The sequence below is a fragment of the Chiloscyllium punctatum genome, chromosome 17 (genome assembly GCF_047496795.1).
Source record: "Chiloscyllium punctatum isolate Juve2018m chromosome 17, sChiPun1.3, whole genome shotgun sequence".
NCBI lineage: Eukaryota > Metazoa > Chordata > Chondrichthyes > Orectolobiformes > Hemiscylliidae > Chiloscyllium > Chiloscyllium punctatum.
Window position 1 is genome coordinate 53836650 of NC_092755.1, and position 15346 is coordinate 53851995.

The window sequence follows — 15346 nt, forward strand, 5'->3', positions numbered from 1 at the left end:
TCTGTGTTAAAACACTGCTGACAGAAATGTATATGAATACATTGCATGTGTTCAAACTGGAACATAATAAAGATAAAACTCACGACTGATTAATCTTTAAAAGCTGCTTTATTTTATCTTATTTGTGAGATCTACTATGTAATATTGTTATAATATTGAGTATCAAAGGTTATTTGTCCCTCAACAACACCACCGCAGGAGATTTTTTGGTTTGTGATGCCTGCTGCAACTTTTCTACATTTCAACCATTGGTGTTTAAGATAAGGTGCGTTGGTACATCCTGAAGCTGCTGAATCAATCTAAGTTCTTGCTTTCTTCTTTTCAAAGATGCAGTGCTTTTGATTTTGGAATGCTATAATTTTAATTCCACAATTACAAGGAATCCTTAATAACATACAAAACGCAAGTGAGGAGTGGGCAAGTGTGAAATTGTCCATTTTAGCAAAAAGAATTTTAAAAAAGCATATTATCGAAACAGTGAGAGGCTACAGAGATCTCAAAGCAAAGGTGTCTTAGTACATCATTCGCAGAACGCTCGTGTGCAGGTTCAGCATGTAATCAGCAATGCTAATAGAATGTTCAGTTTTATTGTGAGGGGAATTCGAATGCAAGAGCAGGGAGGTTATGCTTCAGCTATACAGAGCATGGGTGAGACCACACCTGGAGTACTGTGTACAGTACTCATCACTGTCGTTACGGAGGGATGTTCATGCATTGGAATCAGTTCTGAGAATGTTTACTAATATGGCGCTTGCCACACAGCAAACAAATTGCGAGTCGAATCTTGATAATATTACATGATATTACATGAATATTTAACACAATTAATATAATAATAATTAAATACTCTACAAACTAACAGTGTACTCTATAAATCTAATCAAATATTTTGTGCTTTAATTCACTCTGGATGATCATATACCAACCCATTAGATCTTAGTCTTGATCCACATAGCAATGATCATCTGGTCTTATTTTCCCAGTGATCCCAGGGGTGTCTTCTCTTCACAGTGGTTAGTCCTGGGTTACCATTCCTGAGGGTGGTGTTGTGGTGATTGTTAGAAGTCTTCACGCCCTTTTGGGAGGGTCTTTGATGTCCACCAATAGATTAATCAGGGTTTGATCATTCTGATTGATTTGACCCGACCAGATGTTGACATGCTGATGTCAGAATTGTACTTGTGCATCCATTCCTAGAGGTGTTGGGCGCACATAGGTCAGGTAGCCCTCTCCAAACAAGGGTGTGAGGTGCTCCTGTGTCTGGTAAACAACTTGGTGTTTCTGATTGTCCTGGGGATGTCATTCATGTCCATTCCGTTCCATTCAAGTTCAAGTGTAATGTCTCATTTGTTGTCCACTTTTCATAAATCCATCATTTTCAGCAGCCTGTCTGGCCACATTAGATTAATACTAGCCTAATGAGGAAAGGCTAGACAGGCAAGGTCCACACAATCTAGAGTTTAGAACAATCAGAGATGACTTATTTGAAATGTATGACTGGGGAGATACAGAAAGCATGTTTTCTCTTGTGAGAGAATCTAGAACTAGGAGTCATTGTTCAGAGTCTCAGAATGTTTTGAATCCTTGGAATTCCCTTCCTCAAAAGGCAGTGGATGCAGAATCCTTAAATATTTTTAAAGCAAAGGGACAAAAGATTATCTGTGATATACAGGAATGTAGAATTGAGGTTAAAGTCAGATGAGCCACGGTCTTATTGATTGGCAGAGCAGGCTGAAGGGCCAAGTGGCTTTCCTTTGTTTCTTATTCACATGACTCACCCCAACTTCCCTTCAACTATCAGTTGATTCCCAGTCAAGCAATGCCTTGATTTAAAAATTCCAATTGTTGCCTTCAAATCTATCGATAACCTCCGTTTGCGATTTCCCCCAAGGTATCACAATTTCTCCAAATCTGTTCTCGTACACACTCCTTGGTATTATCTCTCCATCACTGGTGACCACTCCTACATCTGGCTCATTCCCAAGCTCTGGAGTTCCCTCTGGACCCTCCCTCCTCCTCATTCTTTCATTTCTCCATTAGATGCTCCTTACAACAACCTACCTCTTTGACTAATTTCAACTTTTAATGTCTCCTCATGTGGATAAGTGTCAAATCCTGTTGAAAATGCTCTTATCAAATGCTATGAGATATTGTATTTACTGAAGGCGCTGTGTAAATACAAGTTGTTGTTGGTTTAATGTATCATTTTACTGCTTGGGTGAGTATTAGTGATGAATTCTAAAACAGTGTTTTGAGTAAAGGCGTTGGGACATCATGTTGCGGTTGTACAGGCCATTGGTTCGGCCACTTTTGGAATATTGCATTCAATTCTGGTCTCTCTGCTACAGGAGAGATGTTGTTAAACTTGAATGCATGCAGAAAAGATTTGCAAGGATGTTGCCAAGGCTGGAGGGTTTGATCTGCATGGAAAGGCTGAATAAGCCGGGGTTATTTTCCCTGGAGCGTTGGAGGCTGAGGGGTGACCTTAAAGAAGTTTATAAAATCCTGAGGGGCATGGATCGAGTAAGTAGCCAAGGTCTTTTTCCTATGATATGTGAGTCCAAAATGAAAAGGCACAGGTCTAAAGTGAGAGGGCAAAGGTGTAAAAGGGACCTAAGGGACAACCTTTTCACACAGAGGGTGGTGTGTGTATGGATTGAACTGCCAGAGGAAGTGGTGGAGGTGGGCATAATCACAACATTTTAAAGGCATCTGGATGGATACAAGAACGGTTTATAGGGATATGGGTGAAATGCTGGCAAATGGGACGAGATTAGTTTATGACTTGGAGGTGCTTGGACTGGGGTGGACAAAGTTAAAAATCACACAACACCAGTTTATAAACCTGTTGGACTATAACCTGGTGTTGTGTGATTTTTAACTTAGGACATCTGGTCGGCACGGATGAGTTGGGCTGAAGGGCCTGTTTCTGTGCTGAAAAACTCCATGACTTTAGAACTCTGGTCATAGAGTCCGGTAAATCCTCAGGCTGAAGGATATTGGACTGGAGAATATACACAGATTAACACACGGGCTGAAAGCTGCACTATGTAATCAAAATGTTGGAGTGTTGCCACAAACTGCAATGGTGTTTCAATCTTGAAGAGCATTGATTCCTTAATGTATTGCAATTTATACAATATATACAAATGGATTCATTCATTATGAGAGGTTTTACCAGCAAGAAGTAGTTGGGGAAACAGCTTGAGATAAGCTTTTGTCGTTATATCACATGACTTGATAAGATTTATTCCAGTACAGGCTAGAGTGATGCATTGTAATTATGACGAGAGCTGAGGTACTGGGCAAAGATTGAAACATCAATGCAGCATGAGAGTGGGCTTTTTGAATAATTCATACATTCTGGGCTGTTTATAAAATGCTGATATGTGTGGGTGCCAAAGTATTTCTAATGCAGACAGAATTCCTGGCTCCCCAGGTTAAAACAGGAGAAAGGCAAACACTCAGAAAGAGTCATCTGCACACCCTTTTTTCCTAAGCTCCGTTTTATCATTTATTCCAGTGGTTAGTTGCACTGTCTCCAATCTCAGTTTAATTCGCAGTGTTAGCTGTGATGCAATGAGGACCACATTCTCCCCCTGACTCAGCAGGTTGTAGATCCAGATTTCCTTGCCTGAACCTGAGCCAAGACTCCAGTACAAGATTAGAGAAATGGAGATGTCATTTTTCAGTTGAGAGGTTAAACGCAAGTCTCATCTGCTCACTCGGGTAGGGGTAATAGATATTTGAAGAGGAACCATAGAATCTGTAAAATGTGGAAGCTGGCCATTCAGCCCATCAAGTCTATGCTGACCCTCCGAATAGCTTTCCACCCAGACCCACCCCCTGCCCTCTCCCTATAACCTGCATTTTCCATGGCTAATCTACTTAGCCTGCACATCCCTGGACACTATGGGCAATTTAGCAGAGCTAACCTGGGCTGTGAGCGTCAACTGGACCATCTAGTGTAAACCCACGCAGGCACATGAGAATCTGAAAACTCCACACAGACAGTCGCCCGAGGGTGGAATCAAACCCGGGTCCCTAGCACTGTGAGGGAGCAGGGCTATCCACTGAGCCACCATACTGCTTGGAGAAAGGGAGTAGGGGAGTTCTCCCTGGTATCATGGGCAGTACTTATTCCTCAACTTGAGAATTACTATTGGCTTTAAAGTGCTTTGATACATCCTGAAGTTATTAAAGAGCTAATATAATGGAAGCTTTTCCTTACATGTTCTTCCATATTTTTCATTTTACCTTTCTTCACTCTAAATGCGGACTCCATTTATTTTGGCTATCAGTGTCCAGGTGACTATCTGTAATCATATTGGACTTTTCCTAAATATCCTTTCTCTTTGTAGTCTCTGATAGAAACATAGACTGATCTAGCCAGATGAAAGCCATTTGGCCCATCATATCAGAGTATGGTCTTGATCCTCTGCCCTTTCACCATAACTCAGTAATCCTTTCCATTCCAAGTATTCATTTTTTTGTACAATGTATTCCAGATCCTAACACTTCATCTGTTAACAATTGGTTCCTTCATGCCTCCCCTGAATCTTACACCACCCACTTGAAACTTATGTCCTCTTGTTAATGACTGTTCTGAACAGTTTCAACTTATTTATTCTGTCAATGTCATTGAACATTTTTGGAAATCCTGGACATTGTCCCCGAGTTCTTACCTGAGTTTGAATCCATTTTTAACTTAAACCTGATTATCATATAGAGATAGTTCCAAATGCAAACAAGAAGGGCTGAGTGTTGCCTTCAAACGTTTTCCAACACCCAGGCGTTGTATGGGTCCTTATCCCAATGGTGTTCAAGTTCTGCTCGACTGTGTAATCTTCCTGGAAGTGACCGTTCAGTCAGCGAATTAACAGCTCGCCCCCATCCCAGTATTTCTGTCCAATTTGGGTTGGTGGGTCAGGCTGTGCAGGTAGAATGGGCCAATCAGAAAGTTGAAGATTGTGAATAGTCACACTTCCACTGGAACAGGTGGGTGTTGCCAGTGTGGAAATGATGACGTCACCTCAAGGTGGAGGCTTCCTCTGAAGGTTTCTTCTGTTTTTTTTTTAGTAGTTGCCAAGCCATCATTTCACAATTGCGGGACACATCGATGGACCTCTGGCAGCCACAACTCCAGGTCAGGAGGAACAAACTGATGGATTTATTCAGGGCCTTGCCAGATTTGGTGGTAATAATGGTGGTAGTGGTGGGAAACATTGGTCATGATGGATTTATCAATTTGTCCCTGAGTCATCATTAACTTGTTAACTTAGCAGTTACAGGATGCATTCAAGTATACTGAGAGAAGTGAAAGGGGATTGAGGAGCCACTCCCTTAAGGTATGGTGCCAATGAGTGTGAGAATTGCAAATATTACAGTTTAGTTCAAAATAAGCCCAACAAGTCCTGGCCATTCAGTGTATCTGTGGTAGCATATAAGCTTTTAGAAATGATATTGCCAACTCTAATAGGTCCTTGGTCAAATATGGATTTAATAAAGAAAATCAAAATATATTTGTTCAGGGCAAATTGAGGATGGATAAAGGGAATGCTGTTGATGTGTTGTACATGGATTTCCAAAAGGCATCTGATACAGCGCCACACAAGAGACATGTGAGCTCAGTTCTAATCCTCATAATGAAAGGACAGTCATGACAAGGATAGAGAATTGGCTGACTGACAAGAGAGAGAGTGGATCACGGATATGTGTTGGACTGGGGGGAGGTTTGTTGTGGAGTTCTTCAGGGGATGGTGTTGGGTCCCTTGGTCTCCCTGATCAATATTAATGACTTTTCGTTGGTGTCTGGGGTGCAAGTTTAAAACATGCAAGTCATATGAAACTTGGATGCACTGTGACCTCCGACTATAAACTGTGTGGAACTTCAAAAGGATGTAGATAAATGGGTGGCAACTGAACCCTGATGTAGAGTGATGCAAAATGATTTACTTTAGTCGGAAGAATGTAGAAGGATAAAATAAACAGTGCAATTTTAAAGGGGGTTGTTAGAGAGGGACCTGGGTGAATATGTGCATAAGTCATTGAAGGTGGCTATACGGGTTGAGAGAGCATCTTAATATCATAGACTTTATTAATATTGGCACCGAATACAAGAGCAAGTATGTTCAACTTCTGTTAAAAACTGGTTCATCCTCAACCGGAGTATTCTGTTTAGTTCAGGGCACCAGATTTTACAGGGAGAAAGTGAGGACTGCAGATGCTGGAGATCAGAGTCAAGAGTGTGGTGCTGGAAAAGCACAGCAGGTCAGGCAGCAGCTGAGGAGCGGGAGAATCGACTTTTCGAGCATAAGCCCTTCATCGCATTCCTGATGAAGGGTGTATGCCCAAAATATCGATTCTCCTGCTCCTCAGATGCTGCCTTATCTGCTGTGCTGTTCCAGCACCACACTCTCAACCAGATTTTACAGAAGATGTGAAGGAGTTAGAGAGACTGCAAAAAAAACATTCACAAAAAATGGCTCTGGGGAGAAGAAACTTTGGTTGCGTGGATATATTAGAGAATTCAGACTGTTTCCCTTGGAGATGCGAAGGCTGAGAGAAGGTTTGACAGAGATGTGCAATTCATGAGGTGTCTGGACAAAAAAAAATGAGAGGGAGAAACTGTTGGCATTGGTGGGAGAATTGAAAAAGTGAGAGCACATATTGAATGCAATTAGCAAAGGAAGCAGTGGAGACAGTACTTTTCCATGCAGTGAATGGACAGGAGCTGGGATGTACTGCCCCAGAGTGTGGTGGAGGCAGGGTCAATTCAGACATTCAAGCGAGAATTGGATTATTTACTAAAAAGGACAGAGAGAGTAGGCAAGGGAGTGATAACGGGTGGATTGTTGCAGCAGAGGGCTGGCACTAATATGATAGGCTGGATGGGCTCCTTTTACAATTGCAACATTTAAAAGCCACCTGGATGGGTACATGAATAGGAAAAGTTTAGAGGGATTTGGGCGAAATAGGACTAGATTAATTCGGGCGTGGATGAGTTGGACCGAAGGGTCTGTTCGTGCTGTACATCTCTGTGAGTCTATGACAGTTCTGTGATTCTGTGGCATCTCACTGCTGTTGTGGGACCCCAGTTCCCTTCAATCATAAATCTGACTGCAAATCCATACGGAAACAGGCAGGACTGACAGTGGCCAAAGACTGGTTCAAATCCTCTTCCCCTCCAACATTTTGTTGCTAACTGTGCAGTCTCTTTCCAAACCTCCCCAGAGTCCTCGACAAGAAGGAGTGGAAGGCACTGGAAAACATAAAGGGAATTTCCCATCTCAGAAATGACAAACAGGATTCACTTGCGCTAGATGAAGGCAGTACCTCAGGGGCTGTAGGGGAGAAAGTCTGAGTCAGCCTGCCTGAGGACAGTGTTCACAGAGAGCGAGAGAGAGAGAGAGGTGGAGGGGGTGCGGGGGGAGGGACAGAGAAGAGGAGGAGGGCTGTTTCTCAATCCGTGCTGCGCTAGCATCCTGCCCCTTCACCAATGCTGTTCTGTTGCTGCTTGCCAGAGCTCCCCGCTGCAATCCACTCACTGGTTCTTTCAGTTCGCCTCTGCTGCAGAGGCTTCGCACTCATGTGATTACCACTCAGGAAATTCCTTGGCAAACACGCTTACAACCAGTCAGAGCAGAGGAAGACGGAGAGCCTTTTTTTAATTTGTATTATTTACAACAGCTAGGATAAAGGAATTCTGTATCTTGGATCGGTTTGAGAGAGAAAAAAAACACAAAACCTCACTGGGAAGTATCAGTCTGCATCAGCTGCTTGAGCCCAGGTAAGCGTCATTGTGCCCGCATCCCTGCAGAAATCAGGTAACATTCTCAGCTGTTCTGGCTGACCCAGACCTCTGTTAAGGAAGAAATGCCTAAAACCTTGGTTGGCAAAAAAAACCCCACCTTGCTCGCTTCTGTCTGCATGCAGGCAAGAGCAGCATGAATTTCTGAAATAAATATTTGCCGTGTTGTGAGCATCTGACAACTATATGTCACCCTGACTGAACATGCAATCTCTAGCAGTCTGTCTTTAGGTTTTGCCTTATACTGGAAGTACAGTGCTAGTAATATTGAAAGGCACAACGCAGGGTGTAACTTAAATTGGACTTGACTGTCTATTTGACCTTTTTGGCCCATATGAATTACTGCTCAGAGTTTGTGGTCAACAGGATCCTATGGGCGATTATTGCATTTTCAGGACCTGATCTGTTGTATTTTTGAATTGCTCCTCTCCTGAAATGATTGAGTTACAGAGCTGACCTGTACTTTCTGAGATCTGCATTAACCCTTTGGTGGCTGACAAACTTCTCTGACAAAGGGTAATTCATCAATGACAGGGGATAAGTGGATAACTCATATGAAGGCAGACATTAGTGGGGCTGAGGTTGTATAGAAAATAGTACAAAGCCAACAATATTATAAAGAGCAGATAATCTGTGTTGTAGTCAATGTTGTTTGAGGAAGCGATATAAGCCAGAGGACCTCGTTGATTAGTGCAAGCTTGGAAGGAGATAGAGGGGATGACTCCAGGTGAATTGTTTTGTTGGGTGACAGGCTAACTGGTGTCCTCGTGTTCTGCAACAATTCTGCAAGTCTATAGTCTGTCACTGCTGTTGTAGGAAGACAAGCAGTGGAAAACCCCTCTTTAACCATAAGTCTGAACGCAAATTTGTACAGGAAAAGGCAGGAATGGCGACTGACAGCTGTCAAAGATTGAGTCAGTCTTTTCTCTCCACTTTCGTTGCTGTTTCACAGTTTCATAACTGCTTCACACTGTGGTATCTTTCCAAACCACCTCACACCCCCTACCCTCTCCGTTACAAAGAGGGCTGAAGGGACTTTCAAGATAAGACTCTGAGAGGGTCTCAATTAAACATTAAACAATAATTTATTACTGAATATCAGCAGAACCCCTGGTGAAATTTCAGAATGATTAAGTAATGAGTTGCATGAAAAATAAGTCCATACAATAAGTTACATTGAAGATGTGCAGTAGTAGGGAGTATATTAATCCTGAGATTAAAAGATGATCATTTGGGTTAGAGCGCAGGCAAACATGGAAAGGATAATAAACATTTGGAAGTGAGTTAGAGATAGGGAATGCCAATGAATTACATGGAGGACAATGGGTGACATGACAAAGAAGCTGCCATCAGCTGTACATGTCACACAGTTAAATGGTCAGTAGCAGCCCCTTGACAGTGAATTAAATAGCAGGGTAATAAAAACATGGCAGTGGCAAATAATAATAGACAGTAGCAGTGAGTTGAATCACGGGCAATAAATCAATTGAGGTGAATGAAATGGTTGAAACCTGGCAGTGAATTGTGTAGACAGCTAAAAGCATATATTGAAACAGTGGCTACAGATTGCAGATATTACACCCTGTCCAAAGGAAAGGAGAAAGGGTTAAACCTGGTGGGTACAAGGGAATCGGTGCTGGGAATTTGACCAAGTACCATTTCCAAGGATATTTGAATGTATTGTACTGAGGTAAATGAGCACTTGGCAATAAATTTCAAAGAGGATAATGCTGTGCTATAAAGAGGATATCAACAGCTGGCTGTCACTTACAATGCAGGAGCTCAATACATTGACACTGGTGATGTTAAGTGTAGAATTCTGGGTCTGAGAACATGTTTTTCAACAGCGAGGGGTTATTATTCAACAACCTGCCAAACATCCTTAAATGTGTTTGGACCAAGAATCTCAGAGGGAGCAGTGAACAGGAATAAGTGAAAAGCTGAGCTGTTCATTACTTTGTTGGTTATCAGCCACATGAAGTGACTGTTGGTCAGGAGACAAAATCAATGAAATAAATTCCCAGTGAAAAATCACACTTTTATTCCATATGGATTGTCTGGATTTGAATGGTTTTCTCATAATAAAATTGACAAACACTGTGCCAGCTTCCTCACCTCCTCTGTTTTCACTTAAAATCAATGCAATGCACCCAGCAAAAACTGGGCATATGTGTCAAGCTGTCTCTGTAAAATTAGTCACCAGGAATCTGTTACAAATGACCGCTTGCAATGTTAGCTTTTATTTTAAATGGGTTAGAATAACGGAGGGTTTTTATCAGAGGTTGAAGAATTATTAAGTTACAAAAAGGTTAAACAGCTCCCTCTGATGGCGTAGTGAGTAAATACAAAAAGGGGCATAGTCACTGAACCATTCAAATAATGATGTGAAGAGCTAGCTCATTGAAAGCACAGAATGAAGGCAATTGTATCTTTACCAAATTCACCAAATTCATCAATGATCCTCAGACTGTATCTTCCAAACCTAGGACAATCTAGAAGGACATGGGCAGCAGATACATGGGAACACCACCACCTTCAAGTTCCCCTCCAAGCCACTCACCATCCTGACTTGGAAATATATCACCATTCCTTCACTGTCGCTGATTCAAAAACCTGAAATTCCCTCTCAGTTGGCATTGTGGGTCAACTCACAGCAATGGTTCAAGAAGCTAGCTCGCCACCACCTTCTCAAGGGCAACTAGGGACGGGTAATAAATGGTGGCCAGTTAGCAACACCCATGTCCCACAAATGAGTGGAAGAATAACTATTGAATCTGTACAAAAGGACATTCATGTACAAGTTGACATTATGGACCATTGACGTGCGTCTCTTTGTAAGCTATCATCTCTTATCATCTTGTTTACATAGTTTTATTCAATAAAGTCTTCTTTATTACTCACAAGTTCACTCACAAGTAAATCCCACATTGGTGGAAATGGCCACGGTAGCTTGGAATCAGAGGAAGATGGTAAGAGCCTAATATGAAGTCCAGTGACTGGAAACCACCAGCCCCACTCAGTACTGCAAATCCAGAGGGAGGGAAATGGCCAAAGTAAAGTTCAGCAAAAGTGGTGTCCAACTAGACATCAGCTTCAAGGCGCATCTCGGCACTGAACCTTAGAACAGGAAAAAACACCCAAAAGGTGGAGAAAGGGTAGGGGAAGTCCCCATGGCAGGACCCACGGTTAGCAACAGGAAGAAATCACTAGGCTACAGTGAACAATCAATTTCCACATGCCAGACACCTCGGGAAGAGACTTATTCGAGAGAACACCCCTGTAGCATGAGAACAAAGAAATAATTCATTGTCTGGATAATGGGAAAAACTTTCCCTTTAATTGACCTTCTAGATGAGGTGGAGGGTGCTGACGAGGCTGTGTATCAGCTAAGTTAGTGGTAACGGTTCAGCCAATATTATGTTGCAATAGCAGGTCTCAAGAAGAAGCCAGACAAGGGACAAGAGTGTATTGCATGTGATCAGCAACAGTGCAGACACCATTCTCAAGGAACAAGGTATTGTAGAAGAAAATGCGTTAAGGAATTATGCCTTTAAAGCATTCATCTTCCATTAGAGTTTGAGAAGAAATCCTATGTTAGACCTGGCAAAAAGTTAATACCGTAAGCAAGGATGGATAAGAACATAAGAACAAGGATCAGGCGCAGGTAATCCTGGCAATTCTGCTCTGCCATTCAATACAATCATGACTGATCTCATCTTGGCCTCAACTCCACTTTTCTGCCCAACCCCCATAACCATTTTGTGGCTGTGACTAGGTCAGTCAAATGGGCCTCATAGAATATGAGTTCACTGATTGGGGCTGTGAATCTGGGAGCCTTGGCTGACAGATAGAAACAGGAGTGTCAGAGGTTCTCCTTACTCTGAGAGCTGACTCTGAGGAAATTGGACCAATGTCCAGTACTATGTATGTGTAAATAAAGGGTGACTTGGTGATAAGATACTGGCCATGAGGAGTTGTTTCACTTTTAACCTGTTACCAATTAAAAATCTATCTATTCCCTCCTCAAATTCATTCAGTATCCCATAACCCACTGCTCTCTGAGGTAATGACTTCCTTTGAGAGAAGCAATTCATCCACATCTCTGTTTAAATCTGCCAGCTCCCAGGGTAAAACGTTGACCTCCCATTCAAGATTGCCTTGCAAGGAGAAATATCCGCTGTGTGTACTCTGTCAATCCCATTAGTATCTTATAAACCTCAATTAGACCTCTTTCTATTCTTGTAAACTCTAAGGAGTATCGGCTGAAGCTGCTCAATCTCTCCTCGTGAGCCGCATCTTTTATCTCTGGAATTAATCTATGAATGAATTCTTCTTGGATGAAATGATAGACTGCAAGATGACTTTTGGCAAACAGAGGTTAAAGAAATGGCAGACAATTAATTTTAAATTGGATTCTGGAGCAGAGCTTTCGATCCTTTAAGATGCTTTGGATGAGACTAGGGACCCACTTTGAGACTTGGAAGGATACAAGAATCAAAGTAAGAAGCCAGATGCATGCTATATTTTGCTGCAGTGAAAAGGAGATCGCGAGACCTTATAAATAATTCCTAATCCTTTCAGTTCTTTATTGAGTGAAGCTGCTTGTGAAGTTTTAAATAGCCTTTGGTTGGCAAACACCAAAGACATTGGAGGAGGCTGGGGAAGAAGCCCATCTTCCACCATTTCTCCCAAAACAGAAACCTGAAATAGAAGGTAAAAGAAAGAGGTGGCCAGCACCCAAGGGTATTCCAAATGATTGTGTGGTTTTTCAGGTTTAGTTACAGAGAATGAAACCAGCCCACAGGACGCTCATTTATTTGAAACTAAAATTTCAGATGTTCCTGGACTGTCAGAGTCAGGGGACACAGCTCCTAGTCGCACAATGGTCTCTTTCAATCAGAACCAGTCCTCTCTTGAAGAAGGTAAAGAATAAATAAAATGATTCACTTATTCCACAGAACCTGCAGCAACATCAACAGAAGTCACCATTAGTTAATGAAGTTTAGATAGTCAGATCACCTCTGGGAAAGTAGCCTTGTGCTGGTTCAGTCTATAGTGAAAGCAAGTGTTGCTTCAGAAATTGCTACAGCCGGTCAAGTCACCACAAAGTCTCAGCTGCTGGCAACAATGGAGTTAGCAAGAGCTCTGCGGTCATACCAGACTCAGAACCTGAAAACAATTGAAACTTCAATCAGGCTGGATGGAGCCACAGAGTCACAGGCAGAAGCCAATTGTATACAACAAATTATAGCAATGGTGCACAGACAGCATCACTGTAAGTGTGGAGTGTTTACAGAAAAAAAAACTTCAAACCGCAGCAAAGGCCCATCGACGGAAAATGCAACAACTTCTAGTAACTAATAGGAAGCCACCCAGACAGGCAGAGATGTTCAAGTACAAAGTGGATCTTGTAAATATACAATGTGTTGAAATTGTTGATCATAAGAATATAAGAAATAGGAGCAGGAATAGGCCATCTGAGCCTGCTCCGTTATTCATGGATTCCAACTGCTCACCATAAACCTTAATTCCTTTAATGTTCAAACATCTATCTATCTTTGCTTTACAAACATTCAATGAGGCAGCCTCAACTGCTTCACTGGGCTGAATGCAGGGGAGCTGGGGGTCAGCCCAATGACCAATCATTGGAGAAATGTCAAGGACATACACACGTCCTACAAACTCTCTGAGAACCAGGTGTGTTGCTGGAAATCAGTCCCTGAAGCACAAGAGATACGTGGGGTTCCAGCAAGGGCAGTAGCAGTGTTAAATGTTCATGGCTGAATGATAATGGGAAAAAGAGGTACAGTAAAAGAACTTTGGGGGAAGATGCAGAATGGAGAGAATTGTATCTTCTACTCTAAGTACAGCCACTGAACTGCAGTATAGGTCATAGTGACCTCAGTTCACATGGAGCTGGAGGCTGAGTCTGCAGGGCTCCAAGTCTGACTTTCTCTTTTACCATCCTGATATAGTTCTGTTCAATTAAACCTATTGCAGTTCACTCACAAGAATGTAGATCTCACATTACTACATGTATAATTGATCCATATTCTTGCTAAGCTGAGTGACTATGCAACACTCTGCAAGATATTATGCCCACCTTGTATTCTTATAAATAATATGTCTGTATAGACACACGCAAAAAATATAATAGAACCATATACTCAAACAAAGCTTTGACAAAGGGTCAGTTAGACTCGAAACGTCAGCTCTTTTCTCTCCTTACAGATGCTGCCAGACCTGCTGAGATTTTCCAGCATTTTCTCTTTTGGTTTCAGATTCCAGCATCCGCAGTAATTTGCTTTTATTCAAACAAAAGGATGTGCACAATAACAACATTTAAAGGGAATATTGCTCCTGACCCTAGAGTGCCCCAAAAGATCTCACAGCCAATGAAATGTTCTTGAAGTGTAGTCATTTTTGTTTTCAAATTTCTCCAATAGCCTTGCCCATTACTATCTCTATGAAACCCTCCAGCAATCCTCTGCAATCTCTGAAATCGGCCAATTCTGTCTGCCTCTTGTACATCCCTGATTTCATCATTATACTATTGGCCTTCGCCTGCCTAGGCCCTCAGCTCTGAAATGTCTTCTCTAAATCTCTCTGCATCTCTGACCCCCTTTTATATATGGAACCAATCTCTTCAAACACACACCTTCCCATCCATATGTGGCTCAGTTTCATCGAGTCATGGAGTTATACAGCTTGGAAACAGACCCTTTGGTCAACTCATCCATGCGGACCAGATATCCTAAATTAATCTAGTCACGTTTGCCAGAATTTTGTCCATCCCTCCAAACCCTTGCTATTGATATACCCACCATGATGCCTTTTTAATGTTGTAGTTGTACCAGCTCATTCCATACATGCACCACCTCTTTCCCTCTCACCTTAAACCTGTGCCCTCTCGCTTTGGACTCCCCTATCCTCGGCAAAAGACCTTGGCTATTCATCCTATCCATGCCCCTCTATAGGTCAGCCCTCTGCCTGCAACACTCCAGGGGAAGTAGACCCAGCCTATTCAGCCTCTCTCTATAGCTCAAACCCTCCAACCTCAGCAACATCCTTGTAAACCCTTTCAAATTTAACAACATCCTTCCTATAGCAAGGAGACTAGAATTAAATGCAGTATTCCAAAGTGGCCTGACCAATTTGTTGTACAGTTGCACAGAGCATCCCAATTCCTATAGTCAATGCACTAAGGGGAACAGTAATGGAACCTCACCATATTGTTTAAGTAACATGGAAACTCAAATTTATAACTTTAGTAGAAACTGTGGCATGGTCTAGATAGACTGTGGTTGTGATGTGTAGCTGCTACCTTGGCTTGTTCCTTTAAAAATATGGCTCCAATAGACACCTCCATGGAGCTATTGTAGGCTGAGGTCATTCACAGAACTGTTACAATTGAATGGTGATATGAGGATCCAGGTCAGTGACTCACTTTCCATTGCAAACCTTCTGATGAATGCAATGCAATGTTAGGAACAATGTGACATTGAAAAAGTGATTTCCCTGAGTGGTTTTATTTCT

General features: G+C 42.1%; 1 protein-coding gene across 6 annotated transcripts in view; it reads left to right on the forward strand.

Moving 5' to 3' along the window:
* The window catches only part of aifm3 (AIF family member 3), a 224227-nt gene that overhangs the window by 62038 nt on the left and 146843 nt on the right, over window positions 1–15346 (forward strand). For 5 of the 6 annotated variants that reach the window (XM_072587162.1, XM_072587159.1, XM_072587161.1 and 2 more), the window contains exon 1: window positions 7506–7789. The exons of the other annotated variant lie outside the window; for it this stretch is intronic. The gene's annotated coding sequence lies outside the window, so the exon portion shown is untranslated. Of the gene's footprint in view, window positions 1–7505; window positions 7790–15346 lie in introns of those variants that run through there. 6 annotated transcript variants of the gene reach the window in all.